The sequence below is a fragment of the Bidens hawaiensis genome, unplaced genomic scaffold, assembly GCF_021521415.1.
Source record: "Bidens hawaiensis isolate Kalapana, Puna unplaced genomic scaffold, B.hawaiensis_p1.1 tig00035923_1, whole genome shotgun sequence".
NCBI classification, from domain to species: domain Eukaryota; kingdom Viridiplantae; phylum Streptophyta; class Magnoliopsida; order Asterales; family Asteraceae; genus Bidens; species Bidens hawaiensis.
In genome coordinates, this window is record NW_027496257.1 from 37,503 (window position 1) to 52,204 (window position 14,702).

The 14,702-nt window shown below is 36.7% G+C and overlaps 1 pseudogene; it reads right to left on the reverse strand.

Annotated features, from left to right (window-relative positions):
• Window positions 1-1,154: 1,154 nt before the first annotated feature.
• On the reverse strand, window positions 1,155-1,761 carry LOC143587919 (protein DMP4 pseudogene; annotated as a pseudogene).
• Between the last annotated feature and the right edge of the window lie 12,941 nt (window positions 1,762-14,702).

The window sequence follows — 14,702 nt, forward strand, 5'->3', positions numbered from 1 at the left end:
AGTTTGAGTCGGTTTAGTTTATTAAATTAGGAATAAGATTTGGTTATTATTATTAATTTATTTGGTTTCCTAGTTTAAATCTAATTAGGTTTTTTGATGAGCAAGTCATAATTTTAGTATAAATAGATGGTTTAGAGTCATTGTATTTTGTGTGGTTTTTCATTCTTAATAATATTGAAAGAGTCGTGAGGAGTTCTCACAAAATTATCTTTATTGCTCGTGTTGCTCGATACAATTAAGTCCAACATGTGAAACTCTTTGGGTGATTAGAAGGTTTCCTTGGTTCAAGACAGTTGGGTTAGTTTAGAATTACGCTAGTGTCCATCAGCTAGTCAACGTAAAGCATTTGGTGAGTGAGAGATTCAAGTATGAATGGTCGATAAAAATAGTTGAATAGCTAAAACATTCAGTTATGGCCGGAGCGTTAATTACAGTACACTACTCTACTTGAGGTTTGTTAGTACACTAATGAGACGGAATTTGGGCCACATTTCGAATTAGGAAGATCAAGTGAATCGGAAACAATTAATTAAGAATATACTTTTTTTTTCCTAGCATTCATCTTAGTGTAATATTGTAAGAGTTGTGACTTGTACGTGTCCATTAAATCAATATTAAGTTTATCTGTGGAAAAGCCTTTGTGGCCTTTGTCGTTCTCTCGCGTCAATATTCCTTTTCCTCTCTTCTAAACTATTTAGTCAATATTTCTGTTCCTCTCTTCTAAACTATTGAGTTAGTATTTAATTTAAGGATGACAATTTCCGACATAAAAATATGGGTTACATTCAAATTTAATCCGTCGACCGACACTATTGACACGATGATATTTAAAGTTCGAACAATTAATTGGTTTAGACTTTAGAGACATGTGAACTACTTTTCTTGATGCTTGGTTTCATTTTCCTTGCATACCCCTGATCCCTCGAATAAAATCCCAGAGAGATGAACAAACTATGAAGATATGGGTTGTCATATCAAAACATCTAAATCTAAAATGGATTGATGAGATTAGTATAATTGTCGCAGTTCTCACGTTATAGAAAACTCGAGTGACATTAACTAGCCGAGCGGAAAGTACTCGATGATATAGAATTCGTATGTTATTGGTACACGTGTAGCATAACAAATCGGATACATCGAAACCAAACCAATGCCTACGTTTCCGAAAGTAGAAAACCAATTCCATGTCTAGTTGTTGGAAATACACAAAACAAGAGGCTACACAACACTCCTACGCCTATCGGTAATATAGCCAGCAGATCAACCATATTCTCAGATGGTTTTGGACAAAAACAGCTAACAACATTCTTGTCAAAAACCGCAATTGTCCCAAACACAATCAACGATAAAAATCCATGAAATACATCAATCAACCTCAATTTATGCGCGCTAAGTTTCTCAGGAGAAACCATAGCCGACCATCAATTACCCACAAACCCGAGAAAGTTGCTATCCCATACCGGACCTTTCCCTTACTATCACGAAAACTATCCGTAAAACACAGCACAAAACAAGAGATCCCACAAAGAAACAGCAGGGCCGATGTTAGAACTTGGCTGACTTGGGTCCGGCACGTGCCTGCACATGTGAAAATCGGGACTAGGGTTTGAAAAGTGAGGACGGAGCCTGTTGGAAGAAGGTTGGATAGATGAGAATATGAGATGTGAGCTTGAATGCTCTTCGGACTGCTTTTCGTGTAACCGTCTTCTTCGGCTTTCGGTCGAATAAGGGTTGTTCTTCGTTTTGTACGAGGGTGTTCATGATCTTGTGTAGTTTTGAGGTTTGTGTTTCAAATTCATACAATAGGGGTCGGATATATAAATGAAAAGACTATCAAATTAACATGCGAACAAATCACAGATGTTTGTAACAAAAACAATTCATGATGAATATTCAAGACATGTTTTGGGGTTTGGGGATAAGCGATTGAGACGGAAAAGGAGATCGATTGTTATTTGTTTATTGACTGTTTCTGTTATTATGAGAAGGTGGTGAGATAAAGCTTTGCATTTAAGTGAAATAAGTTTATTTTTCTTTTACACAATCAAACACAATTTTTATTTACTTGTTTTGTAGAATCAAAATAAAAACCTTTTATACAAAACATATTACATTTATTTTTTACTTTTTCACTTAGCATTCAATAACTTGACGTCGTTTAGCAGGGTATGCAGCCTTTCGTTCGACGAAGGTTAAAATGGTTGCACTAGATGTTATCATTTTGGATGCCAGCGATTGATGTTGCTCTTTTGAATCTTATGAAGATTCATGGGGAACAATCTTCATATATAGTAGGTATATATTGTAAAGTGCATATAAAGTTTTAATAAGTAGTTTGTATTTGCATTTCCAGATGCGGGTTGTTTTTTCATTCTGCAACGGCTTCTATATCATCTTCATGAAAAAGTTTACAATTATGTATGGTTTTAGTGAAATAAGCTAAAGTTTTTTGTAAAGTAATAAGACTTTTTAAAAGATTGTAATAAAATTTATAATATGATATAGCTTACATCACTTTTTTTTAACATAAAACTAACATGAAAACTACAGTTTCAATTACTTGTATTAACAAATAATGTGAAATTGTGAACTTAAATTGATTTCTCTTTTTATTAAATAAAACTTGAACTTAATCAGTCTTTAATTTAATTCGATTCTTTTATTCCTCAAATCACGCTTCATGTTTCAAATTTAAATACTTTCAAATTTAGGATTTAAAAATGAGTTTATCAATATTCAAAAAGATATTTTTTACATGGATTGTTACACAATTATTAGATATGAAAATTTTTAAATTAAGAAAAATAGTTCCATAAATTTACTTCAGATATCCATTAATTAAGTTTCAAGTTAATTTGTATGCAATTTATCTTGGGTGCGGCTAAACGTACCCCTCTTACTCCATTTTTACTAAATATACTCCCCCTCTAAACTCATTACATAAATTACAATTAGCTCTTGACATTATTTATATACATATTAGTCCCTACAACATTACTTTCATTTGATAACCTCCACTACATATATCAAATTAAAAATTATCAAGTATTACTATTAATTTATTTTTTTAATATTAATATTTTAAATATAAATATTATAAATATTTATAATATCTTTTTTTAATTTTAATAGTATATATATTTATAATATCTTTATTTTACCACTTTATCTTTTAAAAAATAAACCAAAAACCCAAAACCCTAAATCCTAAACCCTAAACCCAAAACCCTAAACCTGAAACCCGAAACCGAACCCTAAACCCTAAACCCGAAACCGAACCCTAAACCTTAAACCGAACCCTAAACCCTAAAACTGAAACCCTAAACCTGAAACCCGAAACCGAACCCTAAACCCTAAAACCGAACCCTAAACCCGAAACCGAACCCTAAACCCTAAACCCTAAACCCTAAAACCGAAACCCAAAACCCTAAACTCGAAATCATAAAAAGAAAACGCAACTTGTAAAAAAGTTAATATTAAATCCTTACTTTTGTGCTAATTTGGTAATTATATGATTTCAAGAGTTAATATGAAAGTTGGTTTTTCCAAGGGGAGGTATGACAAGCAACCGGGGAGGTACATTTAGCCTAACCATTTATTTTTCTTTTTCTTTCAAAATCTCCACTATCAAGTCATATAGGTTAAATACTAATTATATTTCAATTACTTAAAGTATTCACTTAACATACCTCTTGCAACCGCTAATCAGACCGCGTATCCATTAACCAATGATCCTCTTCAAGATTCCTAGACTTCAAGCTCATAGAAGCCTCGATCAAGCGAATCTAGCTAGCAATGTTAATCGGTAAATGCTAAAATTTAAAAAATTATAATATGAAATTAACTTGGGGTTCTACCCGCCAACCAGCACGATTGTAAAATATGAATAAATTATCTACACGGAATGGAATATATGAATAGATTGTAAATAAATTTCACACGGTATAAAGTGCATATATGAATAAATTGATCTACACAAGAGAGCAAATTTTTTTTTTGACTTCCCCGTTCTCTAAAACTCTGACTATTGCTGTAAACGATAACTTTGTCGTTACATATATAATCAACGTATATTGTGTAATATCTAATCTTCTTAAACTTCATAATAGTTCTTATCTAAAATACTAGGTCTGAGCATGGTTTGATTCGGTTCGTTACTGGAGAACCCAAACTAAAACTGAAATAATCGGTTATTTGAATATACAAAACGTTCAGTTTTCCGGTTATTTTCGGTTTCGATTCGGTTATTTTCGTCTTTTTTTTTCCAGTTCTATGTAGACATTGAAAAAAATTTTAAAAAATGAAAATGCAAATTTTAAGCATATATAAGAACGTATTAGAATATTGAATTCAAAAAACAAAAATAGGCACGTGTTACGTGATACTATACGAATATAAAGTTGCTAAATATAGTTTAAAATTTAACAAAGTTCTAAATCAAAAAACATTATAAGTTTAATCTCAATCTTCATTCGTCATCTTGTTTATCTATAAAGTTAGTCCATTCTTTGTCATCTTGATAATCTTTATCACCATCAATCGATTCGGTTCGGTTTTTTTCGGTTTTTTAAAAATGGATAACCGAATCGAAACCGAAAAATCGAATTTAAAAAAAAATAACCGTCGGTTAATACTTCGATTTGGTTTCAGTTTCGGTTTGGTTAATTCGTTTTTCTACTCACCCCTAAAAATAACCATATATAATTACCATAATGTGAAAACATATCAAGGCATCAAAAAAGTTAATAATAATAATAATAATAATAATAATAATAATAATAATAATAATAATAATAAACAAATTTAAAACTTATTAGTTATTACTATACCTCATGTTCGTGATAAACCAAATCAATTGTTGATTTTTAATATAAAAAATTACATTTAGTCTATGGTATAAACAAAGTATTTACAATGAAATTTTTTATTTTAATTTAACTAGTGATATATTTATCAGAGGTTATTGATTTGTAACATGCTATCTAATGTTTCTTATGCTTACTAGGTTTCTTATAATTAGTATTTAGTTTGTAGAATTTAGTTCAAATCCTAAAGATCATCAATACGGGTAGTAATTTGTTTTAATTCATTTATGTAAACCTACATATAAGTGAAGAAATCAATGATGTTCATGTGGTAAAAAAATTGTGTTAATTTTCTCTTAATCGATTTTGAGTTGAAATTAATTCTCCAATGCTAGTTCAAGTTTGGCAACTTGAATGATGCCCTTGGAATCTAATCACAAGTTTAGGTGGTGATTTATGTACCCTAAATACATGTTAGATGCCCTACGGTTTGATGAATGGTGTGTCTGTATCTTTATCGATCCATAGCATGTCGTTTCCATTGTTTAATTTGAATTCTACACATTTCATATCTGTTACCGATTAATTTGCTATCAGTCCCAATCAGATGAATTGTAATAAGCAGACATGAATAGGAATGAATGTAAGAAAAAAATAATCCAATGACCCGTAAAGACGATGAAAAGTGTTGGAGTAAACAGTGGGCGCAATGAACAATGTGCACGAACAGTGTTTTTTGCGTGAACAAAGTATTGGAGGTGGCAGAGAGCCTGGGGTTTAGAATTGGCGGCTAGGGTTTTGTAGTGGAGGCGGCAGAGAGCCTGGGTGGCTCTAATACCATATTAATATGGTGAATAATCTTCGATGCCTTTCATTCACAAACATATTAGAATATTTTTTTGGTCAAAAATCAATTAAGGATAATGTAACCGAATTTGTAAAGTGAGGTATAGTGCTTGTATGACAATAACGATTATAAAACGAATGTAAACAATAACACAGAGATTTGTTGCGAGGAAAAATCCCTTGATCTTGGTCGGATCGCCGGCACAAAAACCCTAGGTGATGACAAATCGTCTATCACCAGTTTATTAATCAAAAAAGGGTGTTACAAAGGTTGGAGATTATGATCAGTGAGTACAAGCGTTGCTAAGTGTGTGTGAGTATTGCTATAATAATATCTGAGTATTGACTAACGAACATCAAGTGTGTAACCTAACTGATCATAAGCTTGATTAAATACAAAAATAAATGATAACTAAAAGTCCTATCTTTGCGCCACTCTCCCACTAGCTGCACCTAAGACTTTTGACAACATGCTGAATAAGTCCCGTAGCGAAATTTTAGGTAGACTAAGTCATCCAACTGTTGTACCTATCAAATTTAAACCTACACATAAGAAATAATCATTAGGAATAAAAATACTGAGGATCCTTGATCCTGACTTAATTCTGGAACTCTTATCAAGGATAACGTATCCTCAGTACAGATTATCCGTGACCTAACAATTTCCCCCAAAATGGCGGTTGCAAATGGATAACAACTCCCATTTTGAATTTCAAATCTCCTGCAAAATAATTAAACATGATAAGATAGGATAGCTATAGTAACTACGCGGTTATAATACACCTTGGGGACCGTTATTCTGTCTATATATTTCATGCTTCAATCCCTTTATATTCACATATGGCCGGAAATCAGGTATGCTTCCTTTATCCTTTCTCTTTCATTAATAATATTATCTCTCGAAACATGTCAACCGCTTCGACTTCCTCCTCCGATCAATCGGAACTACGAGAAATGCAGTCCCAAAATCTTCTTACAAACCCTTCTTCTGAAATATGTAAATTCACGAACCCTGAAATCGATGCTTTAACCCCATTGTTTATGCTGGAGACGATCTTCCGACCCTTCGATTCCTCGGTCCGATGTGACGCCTATTCACAAACTTGGGTCTGCTTCCCAACATGTCCCTTCCTTATTGGCTACTCATATCCTTTCCCGTCATTCACCCAAAGCTTCTTCGATGTGACCGGGATGTGTTATATCCAGGCTATGTCGATGGTCTGGAGAGTCTTGCGCATCATTGAAAGAAAAATAGAGGAAGAGAACATAGAGTTTAGCGTGTCGGAACTATCATACCTTTACGTCTTGACCACTCAGGGGTCTAATCGATTTGTACTGAAATCCAAACCCCGACAACCATCTCCGATTTCCAAAGTTACTCGAAATGGTTCTTATTGGAAGAACCAATTCTTTTTTGTTAATCGAAGCTCCATTCCTGGTGGGGTTGATTTAACGTTGAAATGGGTTAAAAGGGTAGGATCTTGGGTCCTTCGAAAAAATACTTGGGATAATTGATCTTTCTTTTAATCATTTTTCTCTGTTTTTTCTTCTTTTAGTGGATAACTTCGCTTCGTTAGCTGACCTACCTGGAACAAAAGAAAGTGCAAAGAAATTTCTTGCCCTGGATCCTGAAATTCGTACCTTCCAAGCCAAGTTTATAGAGGCTTTTTGTGAAAATTGTTCAGAATCTACTAGCAATATGTCAAGTAAGATTTAAAGTTATATAATAAAGTAAATAAATACGAGACTTATCTATTTCTTATGTTCTGTAGGTGCTCAGAAATCCAGCAAGTTAGTTAGCAAATTCTCTTTGGAAGACATCGGAAGCCTCATTACTCCTCAAGTTGTTAAGGATGAAGCTCCAAAGGCTATAGTCATCTCCAATTCACGAACCGCTACTATTCAGGCCAAATCAGGAGCATCCAAGAGGAAGAAACCTTCAAACCAGAGAGTCCTTTGGATGCTGAGAAACAACTCCTCGACATGCTTACTGCAGTAAGGATCTTTGACCCTGATAGTATTCATTTATGAATCACGTATCCTTCTGACTTTGTCCAATTTTCTTGTGCAATCCGTAAATTCTTCCAAAATTTATCACGAGAAGGTCATGAGCGAATTGGAATAGAATCTTACTGGAATGCATACCATGGCTGCTACGAAGGACAAAGTTTATACCAAGCTTGTAAGGAGAAGAAACATCTAGAGGATTTGCTATCTACAACTGAATCCCAGCATCAAGAAGAAGTGAAGCAGGCTACTGAAGAGGCCTAGATGTGGGCGGCCAAGTCAGTGTTGCAGGAAAGGATTAAGATGGCTATGGAAGTTGGTGATCCTGCCTTTGACAGGTCAGCATGGGACGTGGAGAAGTGAAGCAGACTCTGGTGGCTCTTGGTGGTGGAGATGATGAGGAAAAAGCTGAGGTGGCTGAAGGTAGCGGAGCCGAAAAAAGAAAGGAAGGAGCGGGGGTGGTAGCAGAAGAAGAAGGTGTTGGTATGGGCGATCTAGGATGCAAAGAAAAGGCCTGAGCTCATTTTTCTTTATTTTGTTGGTGTTTTCTGGATAATCGATTCTGGTCTGTAATAAATAATAGCTAAGTAGGATATAGGATCCTTGATCCTAAGACAATATTAAGGGGTGACAAAGGTGGATGGATCCTCCTTTCATGGGGATGAAGCCTTTGATGCCCCTATCTGTATTTTTCCTGCACTTTATGAACAATTAGTAACACCTGCTTAACCCGTGTGGATGGTCCATCTTTCATATGGTGAAATCCGGGTTAAGGATTTTGGTAATTCCAGGTGACTAATTAATAATAATAACTTAAAACTTTTAACTACTTGCGTGTTATTTATTATTCTGAAAGCATATTTGTTATAGTCTTAGTTTTATTAAAAGTTTTGAGAAAAGTTTCAAGGGTAAATTATCCTTGTAAAAAACATATTAAGAATCCTGGATCCTTACATCTATAAAGTTATATATATTAAAACTGAATAAATATAAATTTATAAGTAGAGATCATACCATAAGGTCTTATTAGACCTAAATTACCAGAAGTGTTGATATTTCCATGATCCTTGTAGTTAGACTTAGGATGCCTGATGCATATTACTTATTATATTAACTGGGATTAAACCGAACAAACTGGGGACAGGCCCAAAAATAAATTGGGGACAAGCCCGTGCAACTGGGGACAAGCCCGTGTATCTGGGCACAAGACCGAAAACTGGGGACAAGCCCAAACTGGGGACTGGCCCAAATATACGGGTGTTAACTGGGGACTCGCCCGAATAGGGATTTAGCCCAAACGTGAGTGACGTGAAAACGCCAAAACCTTAGGTATGATACGTCTACCATAATTCGTTGGATCCTCCATATAGCCGAAAGCAACGAAATTGTCAGCCACTAAGCGTGTACTGGTCCCATTACCCCGACTATACTTTGGATAACGTGCGCTACAGGCGAGAGTGTAGAAACTCTAATTCGTGAGAAAGGTGAAAACCTTAAAACCTTGGAAGATATGACCATCAGGGGTCACACCTTAATCGTGGGCCATGCCAAGGAAATAGCAATGTACCTTGAGCATGAGGGAGAGGTGGCCAACCTCTTAGGCATTGAATCTCTTATTGAAACCTGCATTGTTACTTGAAGCTTGGAAAGATAAATGTTAAGAATATATTATCCTTTAGTTAGTAATTTAAATCTGTAATAAAGAAATGATGGAATAAAGTTTTACCAACTTGAAGATCCTTAATCCTTTAAGGATTCATGATCCTGGCTAGACAAAGTACTTCTTAAGATGGATAGCATTCCATGCTCTTGGTAGTCGGTCACCTTCCATGGTAAGTAGATGTTATGCCCCCTTTCCTGCCTCTGATTCGATCAGTTAGGGGCCTTCCCACTTAGGTGCTAGCTTTCCATCTGCCGGATTAGTTGTATTTTGGAAAGATTTCCTCAAGACTAGATGTCCTTCTTGGAATCTCCTGGTTCTAATATTTTTGTTGTATGCCTCAGCTATCCTTTGTTGGTATGCTGCCATTATGATCTTTGCTAAGTCTCTGAGCTCATCAACAGTATCTAGATCTTGGATAAGTTGTTCATAATTGGCATGTGGATCACGGATTCTTGTTCTAGCAGTGGGAACCACCATTTCTGTAGGGATTACAGCTGCTGGTCCAAAAACCAATGAGAAGGGTGTTTGACATGTTGCATTCTTTGGTGTTCTATTTTCCCAAAGAACATAAGCAAGCTCCTCAGCCCACTTGCCTTTATTGGATCCTAGTTTCTTCTTCATGTTGTTGATGATAATCTTGTTGCTTGATTCTGTTTGACCATTGGCTTGAGGGTGAACTAGTGTAGAAGTGATCATCTTGATGCCCCAACTGTCACAAAAGTTAGTGGTTCCTTTCCCGATAAACTGGGAACCATTGTCACAAATAATTTCTGAAGGAATACCAAATCTAGTAATAATGTTTCTTTTAATGAAGGATATCATCTTTTTTCGCGAACTTGTACAAAAGCTTCTGCTTTTATCCACTTTGAGAAGTAATCAGTCATGGCAAGCATGAACACTCTTCCACTTGGCGCTTTAGGTAGCTTACCCACAATATCCATGCCCCACTTCATGAAGGGCCATGATGAGGATATAGGATACATAAGCTCCGCCGTGCCTTTGACAGACATCACACTTCTTTGACTACTCCAAGGCGTCTCTCTTCATGGTTGGCTAGAAGTATCTTGTTCTTAGAATCCTAGAGAATAGGGCTCTGCCTCTAGTTTGATTACCAAAATCACCTTTGTGAAAGTCTTTGAGCACCTCTTGGATTTCAGGTTCCTCAATTCACCTTAAGTATGGACCTGCAAGAGATTTCCTATACAAAATATCATGTAATAAGATGTATTTTGATACCTTAAGTTTGAAGGTTTTAGGATTTTTTACTACGGGGATCTCCCCATCTTGAAGGAATTTCTTAATTGGGAAGATCCAAGATCCTTGATTATTTGAGGATAATGGATCCCAAAGCACAATCTCTTTGTTAGTTGTTATCTCCACAACTTCTTGTTCTCCTATTGCTGGTGAGAGTATATGGATGATCGGGATTTTTGTAGCTTCCGGGACCTTCAAAGATGATGCTAGCTTTGCTAGGGCATCTGACCCAGCATTCTCTTCCCTTGGTACCTGTATAATACTAAAAGAATCGAAGAACTTTGACAGTCATTTCACAATTTCTAAATATTTAATTAGTTTTTCCCCTTTAACAGCATATGATCCATTAAAGTAATTAGCTATTAATAACGAATCTATATACACCATAAGATACCTTATCCTCATGTGTTTAGCTAGTAGCACACCTGCAATTAAATCTTCGTATTCCGCTTCATTATTTGTGGCTTGAAATTCACAAGCTATAAACTGGGGTACTATGTCCCCCTGTGGCGATTTCAGTAGAATGCATAATTCCATTCCTCTAAGGTTGGATGCTCCATCCGTGAATAAGATCCAAGGATCCTTGGTTTCCTCTAATTGTTGGACCACTAAGTCAGCTTCCATTTGTAGATCACTACTGAAATCAGCCACAAAGTTAGCTAGTTCTTGAGTCTTTAGAGCATCCTTGACTCGTATTGGATATCGTATGCACTCAGCTTTACAGTCCACTTAGCCATCCTACTTAACATCTCTGGTTTTCTAAGAACATTCTTGATAGTATAGTTAGTTTTCACAATTAGAGTATGAGTTTCAAAGTAATGTCTTAACTTAGTAGAAGCCATAAGTAGAGCAAGAATTATTTTTTTCTAATTGAGAGTACATGGCTTCAGCATCTAGAAGAATTTTACTTACATAATAAACAGGATGTTGTTCCCCTTCATGATCCTTTACAAGGACATCACTTAATGCATTACCTGAGAAGCCTAGGTATAACGATCGGAGTTCCCCATCTGTTGGCTTCATTAATGTTGGTGCTGAGGATAAGTAATCCTTCAAGGCTCTGAGCGCAGCCTCATGTTTCTCCGTCCGCTCGAACTTTTTATTCTTTCTAAGGATATCATAGAAATCCTTGCACTTATCCGAAGATCGGGAAAAGAACCAATTCAAGGTTGCAATACTGCAGTTCAACGTTTGCACATCTTTTGCATTCGCGGGTGACTTCAAATTAATGATCGCCTTTATTTGTTCTGGGCTAGCCTCTATACCCCTCTTAGTGACCATATAACCAAGGAACTTTCCCGCTTTAACACCAAAATGGCATTTGGATTGGTTGAGTTTCATGTTATACTGGTCGAGGATGTTGAAGGCTACTTCCAAATATTTAAGGTGATCTTCAGCCTTATTGGATTTGACTACCATATCATCTATATATACTTCCATGGTCTTCGCTAGTTGGACTTTGAACATCATATTGACTAGGCATTGATAGGTCGCACCTGCATTTCTTAGTCCAAAAGGCATGGCAATATAGCAATATATTCCAGTAGGAGTCATGAATGTTGTGTCTTCTTGATCAGATGGTTCCATCTGAATTTGTTGAAATCCAGAGGAAGCATCCTTAAAAGTAAGCATTTCATGCCCTGCTGTTGTATCCACCATGGAGTCAATGTGTGGTAATGGGAAAGGATCCTTGGGACATGCCTTGTTTAAATCTGTGAAATCGACCCATACCCTTCACTTTCCATTCTTTTTTTAAACGACCACAACATTAGCCAACCATCGAGGATACTTAACCTCTCTGATCATACCGGCCTTAAGTAGTTTTCAACTTCTTCTTGTATGATCGCATTCCTCTCAGGAGCGAACTTTCTTCGCTTCTAATGAATGGGTATGATAGAATTATCAAGGCCTAGTTTATGAGTAATTACCTTTTTGAAATATCTGTCATGTCAGAGTGCTTGAAGGCAAATGCAGATTTTCAGTGTTTGGGGAAGGATATTATATCCTCTTAAATATTGGTAGGGATACTAGATCCTAGGAAAACTTTTACGTCTAGATCCTCGGGGTCCAAGGATACTTCTTTCAGGTCTTGTTCTCGAGCGTCCAGTACGTTCCTAGGATGTTGTTGTAGTTGCTATGCTACTGTTTGCTTAGCAGCTGGTTTCATGGACAAAGAATAGTAGTTCTTAGCTTCCACCTGGTCGATGTCTATTCTCACCACCCCCCAAGGAGTTGGTAGCTTGATACACTGATGATAAGTAGATGCTACAACTTTCATTTCGTGTATCCACTGCCTGCCAAGAATTACAATGTAACAAGACAAGTTATCTATAACACAAAATTTTTGAAAGGAGTTTACTCCCTCGATGTATATAGGAAGCTTGATGTCCCCCAGTGTGTTCTTAGTTTCACCACCGAAACCAACAAGTACGGATGATCGGGGAAGGATCTCTGATCCTGGTATATTCATCTTCTTGAGTACATCAGATTGAATGATGTTAACCAAACTTCCTCCATCAACCAGGATCTTGCGCACATAATGACTAGCAATAAACAAAGTTATAACCAAACCACCGTTGATGAGGATCCTGGATGCTCATTCTATCTTCTTCGTCGAAGGAGATTATTCTTTCATTGGTTAGGGTTGTGGTTCGGACAGGTCGCTCTCTATTCTCCAACTTAGTTTCTTTAGCATGTTTCTTGGCCGAGGAGAAGGAGGTTCCACATATATCCGAACCACCGGAGATGAAATTGATGACTTGTGCATCAGGTGGGGGCGAAGCTGCTTTCTATGGAACATCTTCAGGATCCTGGATCCTTGACTTCTTTCTTCCTAGGAGCTCCTTGAAGTGGTCCTTGCTTAGAAGACACCCAATTTCTCTCCTCAGACCAATACAGTCATCGATCATATGGCCGAAATCTTCCTAGAATGCACACCACTTGGACTTATCCTTGAAGGATGTTGACTTCTCATTTTTCCGAGGCCACCTTGCATTTTCTCCAAGATCCTTCATAGCACATATTAAGCCATGGTATCAACAAAGAAGCAATACTCAGAAATTCTTGGATAATACTCATCATCATCATCTTCTTCTTCAACCGCTCGGACTGACTGGTTGTTGAAGTTTGAATGAGGCTTGGGGTTGTTGTTTCTGAATGAGGATCCTTGTTTCTTGCCAGGTGACTCCTGTTTTGTTGGAGTTCCTAACCGTTTTTGGATCATTTTATCGTCCTCTAGCCTTATAAACCTGAGTGCCCTGTTTCTGACTTCATTTAGCATCCTGCATAGGGTCATAACAAGGTCGTCATAAAATGGGGAGCCCTTATGTAACCCTATCTTAAAAGCCTCAATAGCCATAGCCATATCAAGATTCGGGATTTCTAGGGCTTCCCTTCCAAATTTTGTAACAAAATCCCACAGGGATTCATCACGAAGTTGGATAACTCTATATAAATCACTAGTTAATTTTTCGAATTTTCCACTACAACAAATTAACTAAGTGCGAAAAAAGAAGTAACAAAGTAGGGAGGAAGGCTTTGTAGCCATTTGAGTGCTGATCCTGTTCAAGTAGATCCAAAGCCTTTGCACAGGCAGGCCTCCTTAATTCTTTCCGGAATGGGGTTGATTTCCATTCTTTCCCTGTACTGAGCTACATGTTCTTCTGGATCTGTTGAGCCATCCTACACCTTCATATTGGGGTTTTGGAAGCGCTTCGGGATTTCAGCATCACATATTGGTGGAGCAAACCTCGATAGCTTGTGGCTTCCTTCTGGAATTTCAGAAATGGTTTGAACCACTCCTGGAACGCTTGATATCATGTCCTTTAGCTTATGGAGTTCCTTAGCCATGGCCTAATTGATACCGGTATCTTGCATGGAACCAAGGTTAGTATTTAACGATATGTGATTGTAAGGGTTACCTCTTGATTGATTGAACATTGGCATCCCAAAAGATTAGCCATGATAGGAAGCATCTGCCAAGGTAGTTGGTCCACCAGAGGCAATGGTCTGCATAGGGATGACGTCTCCCTCATGGACCTCTGACGACCTCTGATGTTGAAGTATTGAGGATCCTTGACCCTGCATGAACGATCCTTGGGGTTGAAAGTTGAAAGATCCTTGATGGA